The 20,012-nt window shown below is 40.2% G+C and overlaps 2 pseudogenes; one reads left to right on the forward strand and one right to left on the reverse strand.

The window, feature by feature from the left end:
* The first annotated feature begins 15,984 nt into the window (after positions 1-15,984).
* On the forward strand, positions 15,985-17,139 carry LOC135706861 (uncharacterized; annotated as a pseudogene).
* A 55-nt stretch (positions 17,140-17,194) lies between these two features.
* On the reverse strand, positions 17,195-18,312 carry LOC135706853 (uncharacterized; annotated as a pseudogene).
* Between the last annotated feature and the right edge of the window lie 1,700 nt (positions 18,313-20,012).

Consider the following 20,012-nt stretch of genomic DNA (forward strand, 5'->3'; position numbering starts at 1 on the left):
GAAATCCCATAATAAATCAAAAAAACTGCTTCGCTCATTCCACTTCATATGGAAAGTCTACCTTTTTGATCTGTTGTCTTTACACACATTTTTCATGGTTGTTCATCTCCCTACCATCGACCGACAATACTTAAAGGCCTAAGCTCCATTCTCCAGATCTTCACCACTACTCAACAATGCATAAACAAACTAATAAACGATTCGATCAGTAAAACTTATACAACCAAACTATTGGTGTCTCCATTAGGGTGGATCAAAACAATCATTCAAACTCATTTAATTTTAATTTGTTGAGCTACGGACACCTTAGACAGTTAGGGCACGGTATCACCAATCCGGAGGCAGCGGGTTCGATTCCCGGTCCGGTCTAGAACATCTATAGGGTTGAAAATCAAGCCTTGCAATATATAGAATTTCATGCATTGGTTGACATAGAAAACTCCCAATTAAGAACTGTGGGAATGATTCAAAGAACACTAAGTTGAGAGTGGGTGAACGCTCGTGTAAGAGCGTCAAAGCCAGTAAGAAAAAGATATTTTTAATCTGAACCAGCACTGACCGTTTGATGATTAAATGAGATTTACTAAAAGAATATGAGTTTTTGCCGCAATGTCAAAGCTTTTGCAATATTGATTTACAGGTAAATATGCTTTCGGTACTTAAGCTTGCTAGTATAGTTAGAATACAATTTCAAACACGTGCAAAAATAACGTAGTTTAACAATTCTGTGAAAAGCATTTTTCTACAGCAGAATAAAGGGAATACTAGCGCTATTCTTCCTCTATAGTTTATTAGATATATTTTTGCGCCAAATACACCATTATTGCAGGCATCTTCAGTTAAATGATAGTTAATCAATAAATAACTAATTTTAATTAAGTTTATTTAAACATAGCTTTTGCATGGATGGAGCTGAAAATTGTTTTTACAACAACCTCAAGTTGACAACAATGAGGTGAGCAATAAAGGGTGATACGGTCAAAATTTGGTCAAGGGAAAACGCGTGTAAATCGGTGAAATCGTTTATTTAAAAAATCAAATTAAATTTCTTTTTCAAGTTCAATTAGTATAAAATTCAGGAAAAATATTCAGTTAGGCTTCCGCTTTTCCAAATCCGAATTGCCGGGCCTTACGCTTGACCCCTGCCATCAGATTTTGTACAGCCACCTTGTCCACCTTCTTCGCCGCAGAAAGCCAGTTGCCTTGAACTGCTGCTCGCCCTTAGCAGTTTTTTTGGTTTTCTTTAGGTTCCGCTTGACAATAGCCCAGTATTTCTCAATTGGGCGGAGCTCTGGCGTGTTGGGAGGGTTCTTGTCCTTGGGAACCACCTGCACGTTGTTGGCGTACCACTCCATGGCCTTTTTACCGTAATGGCAAGATGCCAAATCCGGCCAAAACAGTACGGAACAACCGTGTTTCTTCAGGAAAGGCAGTAGACGTTTATTCAAACACTCTTTCACGTAAATTTCTTGGTTGACAGTCCCGGAAGCTATGAAAATGCTGCTTTTCAAGGCACAGATACAGATGGCTTGCCAAACCAGATATTTCTTTGAGAACTTTGACAGTTTCATGTGCTTGAAAACATCTGCTACCTTTCCCCTTCCTTTTGCCGTATAAAACTCCTGTCCCGGAAGCTGCTTGTAGTCGGCTTTGACGTAGGTTTCGTCGTCCATTACCACGCAGTCAAACTTCGTCAGCATCGTCGTGTACAGCCTCCGGGATCGCGCTTTGGCCGTCGTATTTTGTTTATCATCGCGATTTGGAGTCACTACCTTCTTGTAAGTCGATAGTCCGGCTCGTTTTTTGGCTCGATGCACGGTTGTAGACGATACACCCAGCTTATTTGCGGCATCTCGGAGAGGGAGGTTAGGGTTTCGCTTGAAACTACCGGCAGCTCTCTTTGTCGTCTCAGCGGCTTCCGGTTTTCGATTTCCCCCCGATCCAGACTTCCTGGCTGTCGACAAACGTTCCCCAAACACTTTAATTACATTTGTAACGGTTGATTTGGCAACTTTTAGCGATTTTGCCAACTTTGCGTGCGAGTAGCTCGGATTTTCGCGATGCGCGAGCAAAATTTTGATACGCTGCTCTTCTTGCTTGGACGGCATTTTGACAACTGAAGAGTGAATTCCAAAATCAAAATAGGAGCAACATTCTACACACACACACCTTCAAAATGAGGGGTGTTCAGGTTTTTTAAATGCAAAATTGAAAGAAATACGTCAAGTTGATATTGACCAAATTTTGACCGTATCACCCTTTAGTAATTCCCAAATAAAGTAGACATCTATGAATAATCAGGACCTGACTTTTAATCGAGTCACAATCACTTTTTTAATATAGAATGCTTTCGTTAAATCCAATAGAATTTTTAGTTAGCCCATCGGAAAAAAATAGCCACACTTTGGGTTTTCATTGAAGGTACAATTGAGAGCACTCTCGAGTGCACCTTCAGTGAAAACACAGAGTGTGGTTCTACGGTGCGGAAATTTTGCATTTTGATAGGGAGATTTAAAGCATTATACTATCTATTTTACAATGGATTAACAGAAAATTCAACTGGATTCTATGTTAGCATCCTAAAATAAAAGTAATGAAAAAGTCCCAAAAGAGCGATCCAGCAACGGCGATCTATGTGTCGCGGAATAGACTATTTGAATCACCCTAATCTCCATGTACCCAACCAACACCAGTAAACTTGAGAAGTGAAATGCCAAAGCCAAGAAGTCGCCGGTTGAGGTTGATCCACTCCAAGATGATGATGAAAAATAACAACAACAGTCATTGAAACCAACGCTGCTGACGCTGAGTGCTAACCCACCATCATCGATCGTAATTCATCCGTTCCATTGTTGTGTGGGTTGATGACGACTGACGAACACACAACACCGACGAACCGTTTGGGAGCAGGTCAGTCAAATTAAAAGCTTGCCGTTCCGGTTCACTTTACTTATAGCGAATTTGTTTATTATCGGGGTTGGATCCAGTTTCAACCCAGTGCGAAACCGAAATTTTTGTCAGTGTGAACCTCAACCTGAGGTAGGTTTAAAAAACAAACGATCAAACTGACGTTTATCAGAAAACAAGCAGACCCAATCTTGATACCCGATCCAGGTTGGAACTGAATAATAAACAAATTCGCAATTAGGTTCGATGTCGAAAAATTCAAACTCAACACATCATTTAAGATTGTTTCATTTCATGTAAAATAGCGAAAGAAATTAAACAAATAGTGCATTTTTCAATCTGAATTGATGCATCGAAAAAGCTGGGTTTGATTCGACATCACACCAAAGTAAATTGATCTTTCATTGAACAAAAAATAAAACTCGGTTGAACTCGTTTCGAATAGGATCAGCTGGGATTAATTCATCTAATGCGTTGTTTGTGTTGGTGCCGATCGCTTTGGACGGATGAACCCTTGTTTTGATCGACGAGATCGACGATCAGCAGGGATGCCAGATGTAGAGACATGTCTTATAAGATATTCGATTATAAGATTTTCGAAGACATTTCAAGCTAAACACAAACAATGCATTAGGTCCTAAGTAACATTGATCGATTCAGTTCATCGACTTTCTCTTTCGTTAATAACTTGGATACAGAACCGTTTCTTGTCGTGTTTGCCGTTTTAGAGGCTAGATAATAGCTTCTTTCATCGATCTGTGTGCTGAAAATAGCTGGGAATTTCTTAACATGGCAAAGAGAAAGTCAACGAAGAGAATGTGTCAATGTTACTTAGAATAATGCATTGTTCGACTACATTTGGTTTCACTCTTTGCGTGACTCTTACACATCAACTCTAAAATGAATTTATCGGTGAAAAAAGTAATTTCGAGCAAACGCTCCGCATATTCCAGATGTACCAGTTTCTGGAATAGCTCTCAAACACAAGCACTGACATACTTTAGAAATATGATGTGTAGTGTGGTTTGTGCGTCTGACATAATAATCTGGTACGGTATGGTACTGCACTTTCCCATCAAGCTTTTCATCCGATTCTAGTTCCGTTTCTTGGAAATTCTGCTACGGTGCAACAACCTCTCATGAACAAAAATCGGAAAACATCAAATAAGCCACCTGCTGTACCATATACGCCGGCTTCAATGCCGTTTTGGTATTTACCACCTCCAACATCATCGATCCTGTATCCGAGCTATGTGGATTGACATGTTCCTCAGCAGGTGTTGCCGCCATCGTACAATGTTTCTGTTCCTGCTACTGATCCTACGAACGATTTTAATGCCGCATCGCATGCCAAGCCTCCTCCTATTTTTTCTCGTCAGTTGCCACCCATTCAGACACACGTAAACACTATGTCGGTCTTGCATCCTCCTACTAATGCTAGCTCCAGTCGAAAACTAGTTGCTCCTGCGGCCAACGAGTCAGCCGAGAAGTTTAAACAGTTTTATATTTTACAGTATCCTTCAAAGTACTAGTTTTGGATAACCCCATTTTCACTAACACCGTTACCAAAAATGGATTCTGGCCCAGTTTTATCACCGTTGCCCCATTCGAGTCTCGCCTTCAAAAGTAGCAATCAGCTACTGAGCTAGTTTTCTCAGGTAATTTCGCATATTGTATATGTCCTGCCGAAGCAGGAAATGATCACTTCACTGCCGTAAAAAGACCATTCGCAGTTTCATCCGCTTCTCACCAGGATGACTCTGATTGAAATGCTCAAGTCACTGATCTTGGTTTCTCAGGTAATTGCACGAACAGTATACCCAACAAACATTGCATGCAGAATAAGAGCTTATTCAGGCAAAAATATGCTTCTTCAGCTAAAAAATGGCTTATTCAGCCATTATTCAGCTCAAATTTTTTGTTGGGTATGTCCTGCCGAAGCGGGAAATGATCACTACACATCCGTATATAGTCCCTGGACAATTTCAGTCATTCCCCACCATGATGACTCTAATGACAACCGTAACGTATCCAGGATTCAGGGAGCTGAAATATTGCTGTATTACCAAAACGTTGGAGGCATGAATACAACTGTAACTTGTTACGATATGTACACCTTCACCGAACAGCAACACACACTTTACCCCCGGATTCACTTGGCGATTCTGAGTTGATCGATCAACACATTGATTCACTTTTTTTGGGTTGTATCCAAGATGAATGCGACTGACGAAATCCTTGTTGTTGGTAATTTCAATCTTGCTTCAGTCAACTGGTCATCGAATGAAACAGGGTTCTTTCATCCTCGCTCTAATGGCTCATACAATACATCTCTAGTAGCATCTCTCCTAGATTGCTACAATACTGCTGAACTTCTGCAACGGAACGGGATCTCCAATGAAAATCATAGACTGCTTGATCTATGTTTCCTTAGCCGTGAACCCGCTTCTAATTGCTCGGTTCAAGAGGCACCAGAACCACCTGGTTAAACGATGAAGACACCATTCACCTTTGCAGTTATCATTACACTTATATCAGGCTGGTACTTTTCGGGTTACCGCGGACAGCGTATCGTATGACTACCGTAGGACTGACTACGAGGGAATGGCAACCTTTTTTCGAAAACATCAGCTTGGACGATGAACTCCGAGATCGTGACGCGAATGCTGCCTCTTCTATTTTCTCGAATATTGTCGTGTATGCGATCTACCAGTTTGTACCCATGACAACTCCACGCATATCTAGTAACCCTCCTTGGACCAACCACCGACTCAAGCGACTGAAGTCATCCAAACGAGCTGCCTTGAAGACATTTTGTAAACTTCGAACGGATGCATCTAAGAGGAAGTACAACCTCGTTAACAAACAGTATACGCGGCTCAACAAACAGCTTTATCAAGCCCATCAGCGCTATCTACAAACTAAACTCAAAGCAAATCCCAAGAGCTTCTGGAATCATGTGAACGATCAACGGAAGGAATCGGGCTTACCTTCTACCACGTACAATACGGATCGAGAAGAATCAGATACGGAGGAAATCGCTGACCTGTTCATGTCACAATTCAGCAGTGTCTTTGTCAAAGAAAATTTACCTAACGAGCACATCTTAGCCGCCGTAAGTGATGTTCCCGTACTTTCTGCTGTTCCATTGTCAACCTCTCTTTGGATTCTGGGATCTTACCCGACTGCTGGAAGGATTCTTTTGTTTTCCCTGTCTTCAAAAAAGGCAATAAGCAGTCGGTGTCCAACTACCGTGGTATCGCTGCTTTATGTGCAGTCTCAAAACTTTTTGAACTATTGGTGCAGGATTTTTTAAAACACACATGCTCTAGTTACATCGCGATTGAACAACACGGATTTATGCCGAAGAGGTCGACCGCCACAAATCTCGTTCAATACACATCATCAATCATACGCGAGATGGAAAGAGGTCATCAAGTGGATGCTATCTACACCGATCTTTCCACTGTTTTTGATAAAATCAATCACGAGATTTCAGTGGCCAAACTAGAGCGACTTGGCTTTCACGGTTCCCTTCTTGATTGGCTTCGCTCATACCTCACCGGTCAACATATGTCAGTGAAGATTGGAGATCATTTTTCTCAGCCGTTCGCTGTTTCTTCTGGTGTACCTCAAGGCAGTCATCTGGGACCGTTCATATTTTAATTGTATCTGAATGACGTTCACTTTTCGATCCGTTACTGTCTGAAGCTGTCTTATGCTGACGATTTCAAACTATACATTGTTTCTTGAGCAGCAGCGGGACGTTTTTGCTGTTTGGTGTGACAAGAACAGGATGGTATGACATGCTTCTAAATGTGCCATTATAACGTTTTCCAGGAAAAAATCACCTATCAGTTATCCTTACAGCCTGCAGGAGCAAATATTAAGCCGTGATTCTATCATTAAAGACTTAGGCGTCCTACTTGATTCACAACTCACCTTCAAGGAACATGTGGCTTACGTTTCCGCTAAGGCATCTTCTCAACTTTGCTTCATTGTTCGTTTCGCCAAAGACTTTAGGGACATTTTCTGTTTAAAAACAATAGAGTGTTCGCTAGTCCGTTCCACATTAGGGTACTGTTCCGTAATATGGGCAACGGGGTGAGTCGCATTGAGGCCATTCAGCGAAGATTTCTCGATGAACATTTCAAATGGTCCTATCTGCTTTGATCGATTCTCTTCGTCGACTTTCTCTTTCGTCAACAACTCAGCTGCAAAACCTTTCCGTTTTGTATTTGACGTTTTGGACGCTAGATAAGAACCTCCTTCATCAAACTATGTGGTAGAATTAGCGCGAAATCTGTTTGCATATCAGTGGTTATGAAAAGAGAAAGTCGATGAAGAGAATCGATCAAAGCAGATAGGACCATTTGAAATGTTCATCGAGATTTGTACGTTTTGCCCTTCGTTGGCTACCTTTCAATTTCCCTAGTTATGAAAGTCGCTGTAATTTGATGTCCCTACAATTACTTAGTGTTCGCCGAGGCGTCTCTAAAGCTACCTTCATCGCTGATCTCTGCGATCGGACATTAATTGCGGTTCACTTCTGCAGCAGTTTAATGTCAATATCAGACGCGTTAATTTACGTTCTTATTATTTTTTCAACATCCCGGCTTCTCGCGCGAACTACGGCGCTAATGAGCCGTTAACTAGCATGTGTATGATTTTCAACAAATGTTATAACTGCTTTGATTTTAATATCTCCCGTGTTAGGCTTGAGAATCTGTTTTGTAATGTACTTTTAACTTCCTGGCGGTTTCTGTTTTCTGTATTTAAATTAGTTCCAACAAATGTATCTGTAGGATTCCATGTTGCGCCCACTAGTGTGGGCTTTTCCCTCCAAATAAATAAATAAATAAATAATGAACTACCATTCAATTGTAATTGTAATTCAATATAATCGTTGATTTATGTATCGTAAACCGCTGGCTAACCTGGTTGAATTGTCATATTTAATTATCTTAAAGATAAATTGTCCAGCACAAACCTTTGTAGGGGTAAGATGTGGGACCATCATCATCATCATCATCAGACGAGTGCACGGATTAATATGAGTTCAATCACTCAATAAAAAGCGGCACAAGCTACGGGCAATGTTTACTAATCATGAACATTAATGGCGGCAAGCTCCGAGATGGGAGATGATAGGTGGGCAGGAACTCACGGTCTCCCAGTGTTGGTGAGTTCTTTGCCGTTAATGTTCACGAAAAGTTCACTATTTTGCTATACAGAAATTCAAAACCCAAATTTTTATCTGCGGATTTGGACAGTTTTTAACCTGTTTCATACGACCGGAAGGTGTATGCTGGTCACAAATGCCGTGCCAAACTGATTTCCTACGCAATTAATCAATCTTTGATGTGAATTGAAACTTGCCATAACAAAATGGGCATGGTTCATTTAAGTAAACAAACTAACACTTCTCGTGACTGTGGCACCTCTCTTACTCGCCTGGGGCAAGCTCCACCTCGGATTAGCTTTTAATTCCGAGCCTATTTTGATGATCTGCTAAATGTCTCTGATGTCGACATCAAAGCAGCTCCATATTCTTGATCAGGATTTAATCCGAGGATTATACCTTTAACCGAGGGGAACGACTCTTCCATATAATCTCAAGATATCTTAAATTTGAACCTTAATAAATAGCATTCACATCCTAAAACTTTATTGAGAATTATCTCTTTCAATTAGATGAACCGAATGAAATCTAAAATATCCGATAATATCGATAAAATCTAGATAGAGCTGGAATTAGGGCGTAACAGCTTTTGTAAACAATGACTTCTATTGACGATTTCTAGGAATTCAAGGTACGCCCACGCAAACCAACATAAGCATTAGATAGATGAAACCTTCGCCTATCCGATGGTGATCTTGATTTGTGTGGGCGAGCCTTGGTTTTCTAGAATTCTTCGAAAGAAGTCATTGTTTACAAAAGCTGTTACGCCCTAATTCCAGCTCTATCTAGAAATGTGTTATATGTACGTTGACATCTCCTTGATATCGAATAATATTGGTTCACATCTCTAAAAACTCAAGTGTCAGATTTGTTCGATTTTTTTTTGCCGACCGATTCAGGAGTTTTCGGAAAGCAAAACAACGGCTGTTTGGCAACGAAAGCAACTATAATTATTATGCAGCTTTTAAAGTGGTGAAACCGGGTGGATTCGGAGGATTTGGACAACTAGAGGCACAGACTTCTCTTTTCGTTTAGGCAACTACCAGGGCACCTACGACGGAAGGATTTTTTTTAGCCCTCGCCTCGCAAGTAGTGTTGTTATAAGGGAATAGTCGTTGTTCTTAAGACGATTAGTGGTTTGATTCATCTTCACCATCAGTCATTGCAAGATAGCTGAATAACAACAACACGAAAGCTGCGTTGGAACGGAAAGACAACACGAGAGGCGTATCGCAATTCGCGAAAAGAGGAACACGCAAAGGACAGCAAGGCGAGATAGGAAAATGGATCAATAAAAAACAAGGTCCTTTCGTTTTTCAGGAGCATTTGGATGGTTCCTAGAATTGTAATCCGTGTCAACACATACACTAGGTGTGGCGCTTGTCGGGATGATTGGATATGAATAGAGGAAGAAAGATAAAAATGAAATCGGTCTTATGAAGCCCCACCCACTGCAGCGGGCTTTTGAATGGATACAGCGGAGCAACGTCAGGTATTAGGTAAGTACGTGGGCTGGGCTTGGTTGGGAGATCGTTTTTTTTTCAATGTTGCTTTTATCATTTCCCAGATTCATCCGGCTTGACACGTGAAACCCTACATACCTTAAGTGATTCGTTTTGGTTAGGGGCTGGCTTTGAGAGTCTCTGCGCTGGGGTGCTGTCCTATTTTAACCTAACATTTGCTACACTATTTTTTTTAACTAGTTCGTTTATTTACTAGGCTTAGTCGTGTGTGACACTTTGTGGAGCCAAAATAAGTAATGTTTGATTTAAATTTTAAATAGCAGTATTTCTAGGTTAGTATTGGATGCCAATTACTCGTGGCGGGCTCGAGGTTAATGGGTAACAATTTCGATTGGAAGGAGCTAGGTAGGAAACTGGTTTCTGGAGCCTCCTTCAGATACTACTCTCGGACGGTTGACGCTACACTATGTCACCATATAAAAATGAATAATAATTGATCAAGACAATGATCTCTTTCTTTATTTATCACAGACTGCACAGCAGATTAGTTAACGTATGATTTTTTGTGCTCTACCGATTCCTCGTCGAACAGCATCAAACATGCATTAAGCGAAGGTTTTTTAAGATGCGTTTTGTAATTTTTGATGGCTATACAGATAGTATCACTATCTTCCAATAATTCAACGATGTAGTCTTCATCGAAAGGAATTAGGTCATGCTTCAACTCCAACTCCATCTGGTACATGAACGGGAGCACTGTTTCGTGAATAAGATGTTCTTTTTCCACTCAAATTCGTGAAATTATAAACTTTGCATACCAAGAATCCACTGGCAATTAGAATCCACTCGCCGATTGTAATTTCGCTTAAGATTGTGTTTTTGAACGTTAGCTGAAAGGACTCACTTGTGGTTGAATCATGAAATCTGTGTAGCCTATCCGGTGAAACTTTTTCAGCTTCAGATTCAACATCCATATAAAAGTAGTTGTTTTTTTTATCGTGTACGACATTACCATTTTGATGGCGGATTTTAAAAGTATTCCGTTGACTGAATCCAGAAGCGGTTTTTACTTGTAATCGTAGGCCTGTGTCTGAGAACAAATCTTCACAATCATATAATGCACCTTCATCAACGGAATCTTCGTTTAACTTCATCGAGGCTAGAACTAATTCAAAATTTCCGGTTTGATCATGGCACTTGTTCACTTTTGAAGTTATCTTTTTGTTTGTACATTATATCAATGTTTGCTTCTATCCTGTTTAGTCTTGACTCAAACTTTTGCATATTGAAATTAATCACCGTAGACTCAGTAGACGTAAAAGATCGTTTGACTTTGTAAAAATGTTACATGAAAATCATAGCCATTCTCATGACAGAGAATTGTAAAATTAATCAATGCATGAGCGTTGATTTCCATACTCCATTAACAGTTCGTGGTAATACAATGCTCTGTATTCTTGTGCTTTGAAATACACCATCTTCGCCAAGCTCTCATAAAGAAAAGTCCACATCCGCAGTTAAATTATTTTAACTCTTTACGTTGCATTTTTACAATACTTAAGGGGGTATTCCCGATCTTTTTTTTCAAAAAATCAAATTTTTTTTTTCACGTTTTTTTGTACTTTAGACTATATACTTTCATCCCCCCAAACCGTTTTCCGATCAGCGAATTCGGTGTCCAGGCATAGCTGACTAATGGTAATAACCCCCAAATGGTTTTAACTAAAGTCAAAACTTTAAACGCGTTTTTCTCGAAACCACATTTTTTTTATCGGGCGAAAATTTTTCTCAGAAACTATAAGAGATATTGACTTGAATCTTTGCGCATTTTGTTCCTTATTAAATTTTTTGGAGCTTCTCCAATTTCATATGGCCGCCATTTTGTTAATTTGCAAGATTTTTTGCTGCCAACGGGAGAAGCTCCAGAGAATCTTATGCAGATTATTAATTTCATCACGAAATCTGTTTCAGATGAAGCCGTTCCGAGAAAAGTCTTCGCCCGTCCAGGCGTTTGCGGCGAACAGGGGTCTGTTTGCCGCCATTTTGTGACGTCAATAATGTCTTTTTTTATGTCGAAAAATTTTTATTTGTAAACTTTAATGTTCAATAAACAAGAATCCCAAAGAGTTAGGCGCATTACTATTCATTTTCCTTGAAAAAAATTAATTGAAAAACAGGCCGAAAAAAGGCAAAAGATTGGGAATACCCCCTTAACCATTTGAGTTATTTATAGAAATGTAAAGTTTTTGTCCTTCTTCTTCTTCTTCTTCGCATTTCAAGCTTATTGCGTATGGCATTATTAGCTTATTGCGTGCTCTCAACTTAGTGTTCTAGATGCACTTCCACAGTTATGAATTGAGAGCTTTCGATGCCTGTACCATTTTTGCATTGGTATAATTGTGTGGCAGGTACAATCATACTCTATGCCCAGGGAAGTCGAGAAATTTTCCAACCCGAAAAATTCCTAGACCGGACCGGGAATTGAACCCAGCCACCTCCAGCATGGTCTTGCTTTGTAGCTGCGCCTTTACCGACTGAGCTAAGGAAGGCCCCGTTTTTGTCCTTCCACACGTTAAACAATCTATCTTCGGGAGTCATGTCGATGTTCATGAAAGATCGCATGATGTTCATCATCAATTCCAAGTACGTTGCCGTGCCGTTTGCTTCGGGAAAACTGTCACATAACAATCTTATGACCCTGGGCTACGTTATCTTTTCAACAGGTTTGAATTTCATTTTGTCCGTCTAGGCAATGCTAACATCTCAAGTAAATGTGCTTGTGAAATCGTATACATCCCTAAATAAAAAAAAAAGAATAAGAAACTGTGTGATACCATCAAACCAAAATATTGTTATTCATTATAGTTACCAATAATAAGCAGCTTCTCGGCTTCCATTAAACGTATCTTATTAATAAGATGAGTAGGATCCTAAATGCAGATACTTTTTGTCGAGTATTTGCATGCATACCACGTGCCAAATGGGTTTGGGTTCATGGAAGGTATATCCCTCTTTCGCAACATAGATTGAATTAACCATGCGTCTCCATCGGACGCCTAGGCAAACCAGCTGAATCTTAGCTTTTGAACACTCCTCTACTGTATAAGCCCATCTTCGAAGTACCGTATGCGTGATAATGTTTGCACCATCGTACAAATAAGGTTCCCGTTTCACCTGTGCATACAATGCCTTGATTTTCTTTGCATGCACGTAACCTATAGCTCATACCGTAGTAGCAACAATCAATACGAAACTAACGATTTTAAATTGGCTCACCACTTTAGTAGCCTATTGGTCCCAAGCAAACGATTAACGTACCCTATTCTAGTTGAAATTCTATTACTACACTATGTTTGTTTTGATTCACTATGAAAGTTTGACAGATAACATCAGGGGTGTGTGGATTCATGCAAAACATGCAGGGGTGAGTGAAATAGCTTGGGACTGCTTGGGACCGTTGTTCTGGTACTGAGTGAGCCAAAAATAATAATGATTTTCTTCGGGACCCAGTGGTCTTAGAGTTACCTCTATGGTAGTAGGCTGTGTATAAAAGAAAATTATTTACTTAGTTTGACAGTTGCACCATGACGAAGTGGCTGCGTATTCGTGATTTGTCCCACGTGCAAATGTTGTAAAAAGACATTTCAATCGCCGTGGGAGTGTCCCGGTGGACCGTCAAAAGGGTTTTAGATCGAGAAAAGAAAAGACAGCTATCCGCGATGGCGGCCACAGGTCGTCCGAGGTCAGCTCGGGTTCCGATGGTTATCGCTGCTATCAAAAGGAAGATTCGGGTGAATCCAGTGCGTTCAATAAGGAAAATGGCAAAGGAACACGGGATCAGTGACTTTACGGCACGGAAGATCGTAAAGGAAGATTGCGGGGCGAAGTCGAGGGCACGGAAAAAAAACTCACATGATTACCAATCGCATCCGAGAGCTACGAGTCGAACGATGCAAGAAAATCTTGAACTTCCTTAAGCGAAAAAATCCGGTAATCCTGTTCACCGACGAGAGCATGTTTACCGTCGATCCCGTATCAAATTCCAGAACCGACCGGTATATTAGTTCTCTTCCGGTAAAAGACGTGGCCGACGAGCACAAGAACGTGTATCTGACCAAGCATCCTGCTAGCGTTATGGTGTTTGGATTGGTGGCTTCCGATGGCAAAAAATGGACCCAGTGTTCATTCCAGAAGGCGACAAAGTCAACACGGAGGTCTACATCGGGATTTTAAGTAAGTATGTTCTTCCGTGCATCAAAGAACAGTACAGTCCGAAGCCAAATGTTGTATTTCAACAAGATGGGGCTCCGTGCCACACCTCGAACCGCACTCAGAAGTGGTTGCAGGAACATCTTCTGTTCTGGGCGAAGGATATGCGGCCGCCATCCAGCACCGATCTTAATCCGCTGGATTACTTAATATGGCGCGTCATGAAGGCCAAGGCCTGTTCTAAACGCCAGCCGAGTACAGCAAAGCCTCAGACAAACATTGACCCGTACCTGGAGAGAAATGGATCCAGACTACATTATTAGTACCTGCCGTGCATTCCGGAAGCGTTTGGTGGCCGTAATTGCAGCAAGTGGAAACTCGATCGATGATTAAGATGACTCTGAGAAACATCCCCCCTTTGAATAAATTTAAAAACTCGAAAACGAAATTTTTGAGATTTTTTTTAATTTTGACGTTGCTTAATGGTGCAAACATTATCACGCATACACACTAAGATTTTTTTACAGGAGTCAGTATTTTTTACTGGGTTTTTGAATTGCTGAAAAAGTCGGTAAAAATTCAAATGACCGTTATCCGTAAGAAATCAATGAAATCGACCAATTATATTTTCTATCATTAAATAGGGTTAAAAGAACTAAGTATGTACAAGTTCAGAACAAATTTTCTCATTAATAAATTTTCCACAGATTATTAAACTTTTACCGAACAGTTCCGCAATTCAAAAACTCAGTAAAACCGTACTGACTCGGTTAGTGTGTACGGTACAAGGAGGTAGCTCAGCATATGAGTTTGAGCATGCCAACCGCATCTTCGTAAAATGACCTCTGGAGTTGAACCAGATTGTTTAAGAAATTTTTGAAGCTCAATAATCTTTCTAAAGCATTTGTCCTCACCGAAGATGCGACCAGAATAACTGGTAGAGTTGGCTACAACATCAGCCGTGATACGGTTTATGGCTTGGTTCCACCAATGGACCAGAATGGTATGCCCATTCAGCATTTTTTTGGAGCAGCATTTCCGAAGAAGGTTATTGAGTATGTACTTAAGGCAGTACAGCATTGGTCGTAATTTGTATGTAATAATGACCCAACACCTCAAATCGGGTTCGAGAGCGTTTTGCCTGATGTTTACATGTTCTGATAATAAATTTAAGATGGAAGACGTACCTATGTATTCAAAATTAAGAAAATCAAACAAATCCGAAGAAATCTGAGATATGAAAAAAAATATTTTTTTTAAATCAATAATCACATCTCCTTCATATCGACTCGCATCTTAGAAAAGTAAAAATGCTACTAGTGTAAACATTCTGGCGAGGAAAAGTAAATATTGTTGTATACATCTGAAAACTGTGATTGAAATTGTTGTATTAGAGATTTCACTTTAGAATAGTATTCTTATTAAGATGGACCATTTCTGGAAGCAGATCGGAAAAGAAATTAGACTTGTTCCTAAGAACGTAAGGATAGTTCTAGAACGGACTAATTTTATTCATGGAGGCCTGGCCTTCCTCGACGATGACGAGATTGAAGGTATACCTACAAAGAAATGTCCAACTATTCCCAACAACCACAGAACGAAGTTGAGTGGAAAAAGATTTCGAATTATTACTAAAGATGATTGCTGTAACCATAAGAAGAAATAGGATAACGAAGTTCAGTAGAAGTATGCTACGAAGTGTACTTGAACAGCAGTAGCAAGCATCAACGTTGGAAAAATTATGGATTTTTTCGAAAAAAAAATTATTGTTTGCAATATTTAACTAAGGAAGCTTCTAATTAGATGCAATTTATTTACAGATACGGCACTCCAGAGAATAAAAATTGGCTTGCAGAAATACACGGTGGCAATATTGGGTCATTCTCTGAAACTTGTTCACCGCACCAAAGAACACAGCTTTGAAACCAAGTACCGCATCAAGGTTGCCGGATTGTTTTTTGTCACCAGTACAATTTATTAAGTAAATATAAAATATTTCAGAGCCACTGGCAACCCTTGCTTCGATGCTGAGAACCAAAACAAACAGTTGTCAAAAATGTAAAAGGAAATCTGATTCGATCTCGGTTTCGAATGTTTTTGAGGAAAATTATCTCATTGACGCTGGGATTAACGGTAAGATATTAATAAATATTCCTTTCTATCACATATCAGATAACTCCCGTATTTAATTCACAGTTTTATACATTAGACACGACGTTAGCAATGGACCAGCGAAACGAGGATTCAGATGAGGAAGTAGACCAAGAAGTGGAATACCTAATCGAGGACCCGCTGTATAATGCTGGCCAGGATGAGGACCCATTTGCCGAAGACGAACTTTCAAACAAGTCGGATGTTCCAGACTCCTCAAAACTTGTCAACTATACGATAAACCCATTTTTGAATCAGAGTGAATTCGCAACTGATGATTTCGAGAGGCAGGAGATTTAGCTGAGGAAGCAGTAGAGCAAAAACGATTCTACTTTCTGGCCAATTATTTCGTGAAGAAGTATACGAGGCAAAAAAAATGGTGTATGCATCAACGTTCCCGAAAAAGTATCCGAAGACAGTCTGTCAGATGTCTTTGAGTGCATATGGAGCTTCGTCAAACCACATCTCTGCCAGGAAATTGATGTGAATGAAGTTGACGGGATCAAAGTTTCGTGGTCTGCGAAAGAAGATCCGAATATTCGCGATATTAATAACTTCGTCTACCTACGGGACGCAAAAAGAAAGACCATGATTAAATTGGACCAGCTAGGAGATGAAAAAATCATGCTAAACTGGAGAGAGAAAACTATCAATGTGTTTGCTTTCGCCTACTCCCAATCCGTCAGTTCTGTGGCTATCTGGGAAGAAGTCAACAAATGCCTTTTTCAACCAAGTGAAACAGACAGAGCTGGAGCACCAAGCACCGTAAACCTCGATGAGTTGGTCCAACATTTGAAAGAGCAAAACTCCCACTTGAGAAGCCACGATTCTGGATGGATTCAGTGGGCCAACTGGATTCAAGCATCTCCAGCTCATCTTCAGACTGGGTTGATGACACAGTTGCCACCAGCGGAAATGAGGGGTATGTTTTCGTCCCTTCATATCTCTGAAGGAAGCCGATCAGTATGTGTGCGTGAAGGTCTGGTGGTTGCTCAAAACATCGTAAACAATCTCGTTCCCAGTGTTCAAGTGTTGTGTGATAAAGCGGAACAACTTATGAACTTCGCTTTTGAAGTGAAACTGTTGGCTCAAGGTTTGAACGAGAAGCTAAATATGTGCCGAGACATGCTGAAGGGTATGCAAACTTCTTTGGCACCCCAGGAATCAACTGTAAGTCAAAGAGTTGCAGAAGAAGTTGGGGACGTAATGCATGTTGATCATGCTTAGTTGAAATAAAGTTTGACAGAACATGTGTTTTACTGCAAATATTCACAGAATGCATTTATGTCTTGTCTTCAAAGCCAAATGCGCTCAGTGGCTGATCGAGGCCAATATTTGGGTCAAAGTTGCCTCCGAAAATGTACCCACATTTATGGAAAAGTTTTGTACACGAATAGTTTTCAAACATGACGAATGTCTCGGTAATCGTTATGGATAACGGCTTCTTACTGTTTTTGACGTAGTTTATCTTCAGGTGCCTTTTGCAGATTCCAAAGATCACCTCGATTGGATTGAACATCGGGCAATATGCAGGCAAGAATATGGGTAGAATGCCCAGGGCTCGAAGATATATTATGATATTTTTATCACAATGTATTCTAGCACCATCCATTATCCATACAGAATGGTGCCCTGGATACGTTTCTGCTTTTCCACTTTGAATTGCAAACTTCCGGATGCACTCGAAAAACTTTTGACGAGTAAAAGTACCTTCTGTTCTATACGATTCCAGCAGCCCTGTTTGTCCTAGAAAGCATAAGTAGGATTCCCGTGGGCGCCTGTTAAATTCACCGCGATAGATGATTTTTTTTTCCTTTAACTCCATATCCGTAGTTCCGCAGCATGTCACGAGAATCGAATGAAACCTCGTCGATGAAAACAATTTGGTGAAGCTCCCACTTGAAAGCTTCTAGCTCGTCAGCATACCTGTTAATATGAAATATTTATACCGAAATTGTCATCAAAATAGTTTTATACCTGAGAATATCCACCTTCCGAATTTTAATGGGCCCGTCTTTCAATCTTCTTCCATGTCAGTCCAGCAGTTTTCAAAATCCGAATGACGGAAGCAGCGCTGATAGAGATTTTGAAATGCTTTTGGAAGCGATCTCGTGCTTCATCTATGAAGATCACAGGTTCCTTGTAATACAAATCCAGCAGCCATTGTCGTTGCATGGTTCCAAAACGTCGATACACTTGTGTTCGGTGGTTTCTTGAGAAGACTCCGTCGCGCTCGTACGTGCGTATCCATTGGCATATGATGGATTTTGATTTACTAAATATTTTTGCCAGAGAAGCACGGTTCATTCCGAGAAAATAAACCGCGTAGAGGCAATGATAAACTGTATTAACACTTGCATGATTATTATGTATACGGTGCAAAATATCTTCGTGGGGCATTTTACGCGACAAATTAAAAATATTTATAATTAAAGGATGTTAATTTTGAATCAAAGTGCTCGATGGATAAATATTGACTCTCATCAGGCGCAAAAGTTCAATGTTTGTTTACAAAATTTTGACAGGCTACCCAACCGCGGCCTTTGCTTGAAGCGCGGCCGTTCCTTTCGTCAGGCATAGGCCGTGTGAAATTTTGGGGAAATACCCCATATAACTATCTCTAACGGTAGTGGTAGGAAAGCTCTGGTGTCTTGCTCATTTTGCGGTACCATCGTTATTATTCGTCCAGAACCGACGGAAACATGGAAAGTGTCAATTCACAACCGTTCAAAGCACTTGTCTGAACAATGATCTCCAAACAACCTAGCCAAAACCGTGAAACAAAGCGGCCAGTATTCCGAATATAATCACCGAAGATTTTAGCATTGCAGAGGTACAATTGTGGAAGAATGGATAGAGGCCGAAACATCAACTACCTATGAACGATTCCAATAAAGATTATAGATATAGCAAACACATTGAAGGCGGATGTGAAATATAGTATTACAGAGAAAATGATTTCAACAGTAGAAAAGAAGATAAATGCAGTGAACAAAAAGAAGAGAAGCAACATCAGAACAGTGAAGGCCCACGCATATTCGATCCGGATCGGACGCGTTGCGGCAAAGTGACAGATAAATCTATTGTCTAACTGTCAAATTTACGTCAACGCAACGCAAACGGATCTAATGTGGGTGGCCCTTGAGTATCAGGAGGTAGCACAAAAGAAGAGACGAATGATGAAATTGATGTGGGAAACGTGAACGTGGAGGAGGATCGGAAATTAGACCATATTACCAACAATCAATACGAAACTAACGATTTTAAATTGGCTCACCACTTTAGTAGCCTATTGGTCCCAAGCAAACGATTAACGTACCCTATTCTAGTTGAAATTCTATTACTACACTATGTTTGTTTTGATTCGCTATGAAAGTTTGACAGATAACATCAGGGGTGTGTGGATTCATGCAGAACATGCAGGGGTGAGTGAAATAGCTTGGGACTGCTTGGGACCGTTGTTCTGGTACTGAGAGAGCCAAAAATAATAATGATTTTCTTCGGGACCCAGTGGTCTTAGAGTTACCTCTATGATATTACTGCCCTAATAAAAAATGTATGGTTAATTTGCTTAACGACGTGTTCTGGGTATCATCCAAACCATTTGTGGAATAGTTCAATGATTTGGGTTATCGTTCGTTTATGGTTATTTTTTATTAGGGTGGGCCTCAGAACGCAATATCTTCGGTTACATCATGCTGGCTCCTCAAAGCCGAACAGGAAAATCAAAATGTACCAAGGAGTACACAATCAAGTGATTTAAACTAACTGAGCACTACGACGAGGCTGACCGTAGTGTTGCTAGTGTAAAGGCCAATACTTCCAGACCTATCGTCTCTCTTTTATCCACGTGCGAGAATCGTTTGGGACCTCAACCACCGAAAGCAAGACGATACACATCCAAGGAATTAGTCTATTTTATTTTCATGTACATAGGTACAATATAAAGAGCTACCAATAAAATCTACTAGAACTAACAATAATAATCAAAATCAATGAAATCCGAGAAAATCGGCTCAAAAATTGAAAGAAATGAAAAACATCACATTGTATTAAAAAAAACATATATATTCTGCAAATTCTACTGATATCGTTCATAA

The sequence above is a fragment of the Ochlerotatus camptorhynchus genome, unplaced genomic scaffold (assembly GCF_037179485.1).
Source record: "Ochlerotatus camptorhynchus isolate MF236.1 unplaced genomic scaffold, CSIRO-AGI_Acam_v1.1 ptg000292l, whole genome shotgun sequence".
NCBI classification, from domain to species: Eukaryota; Metazoa; Arthropoda; class Insecta; order Diptera; family Culicidae; genus Ochlerotatus; species Ochlerotatus camptorhynchus.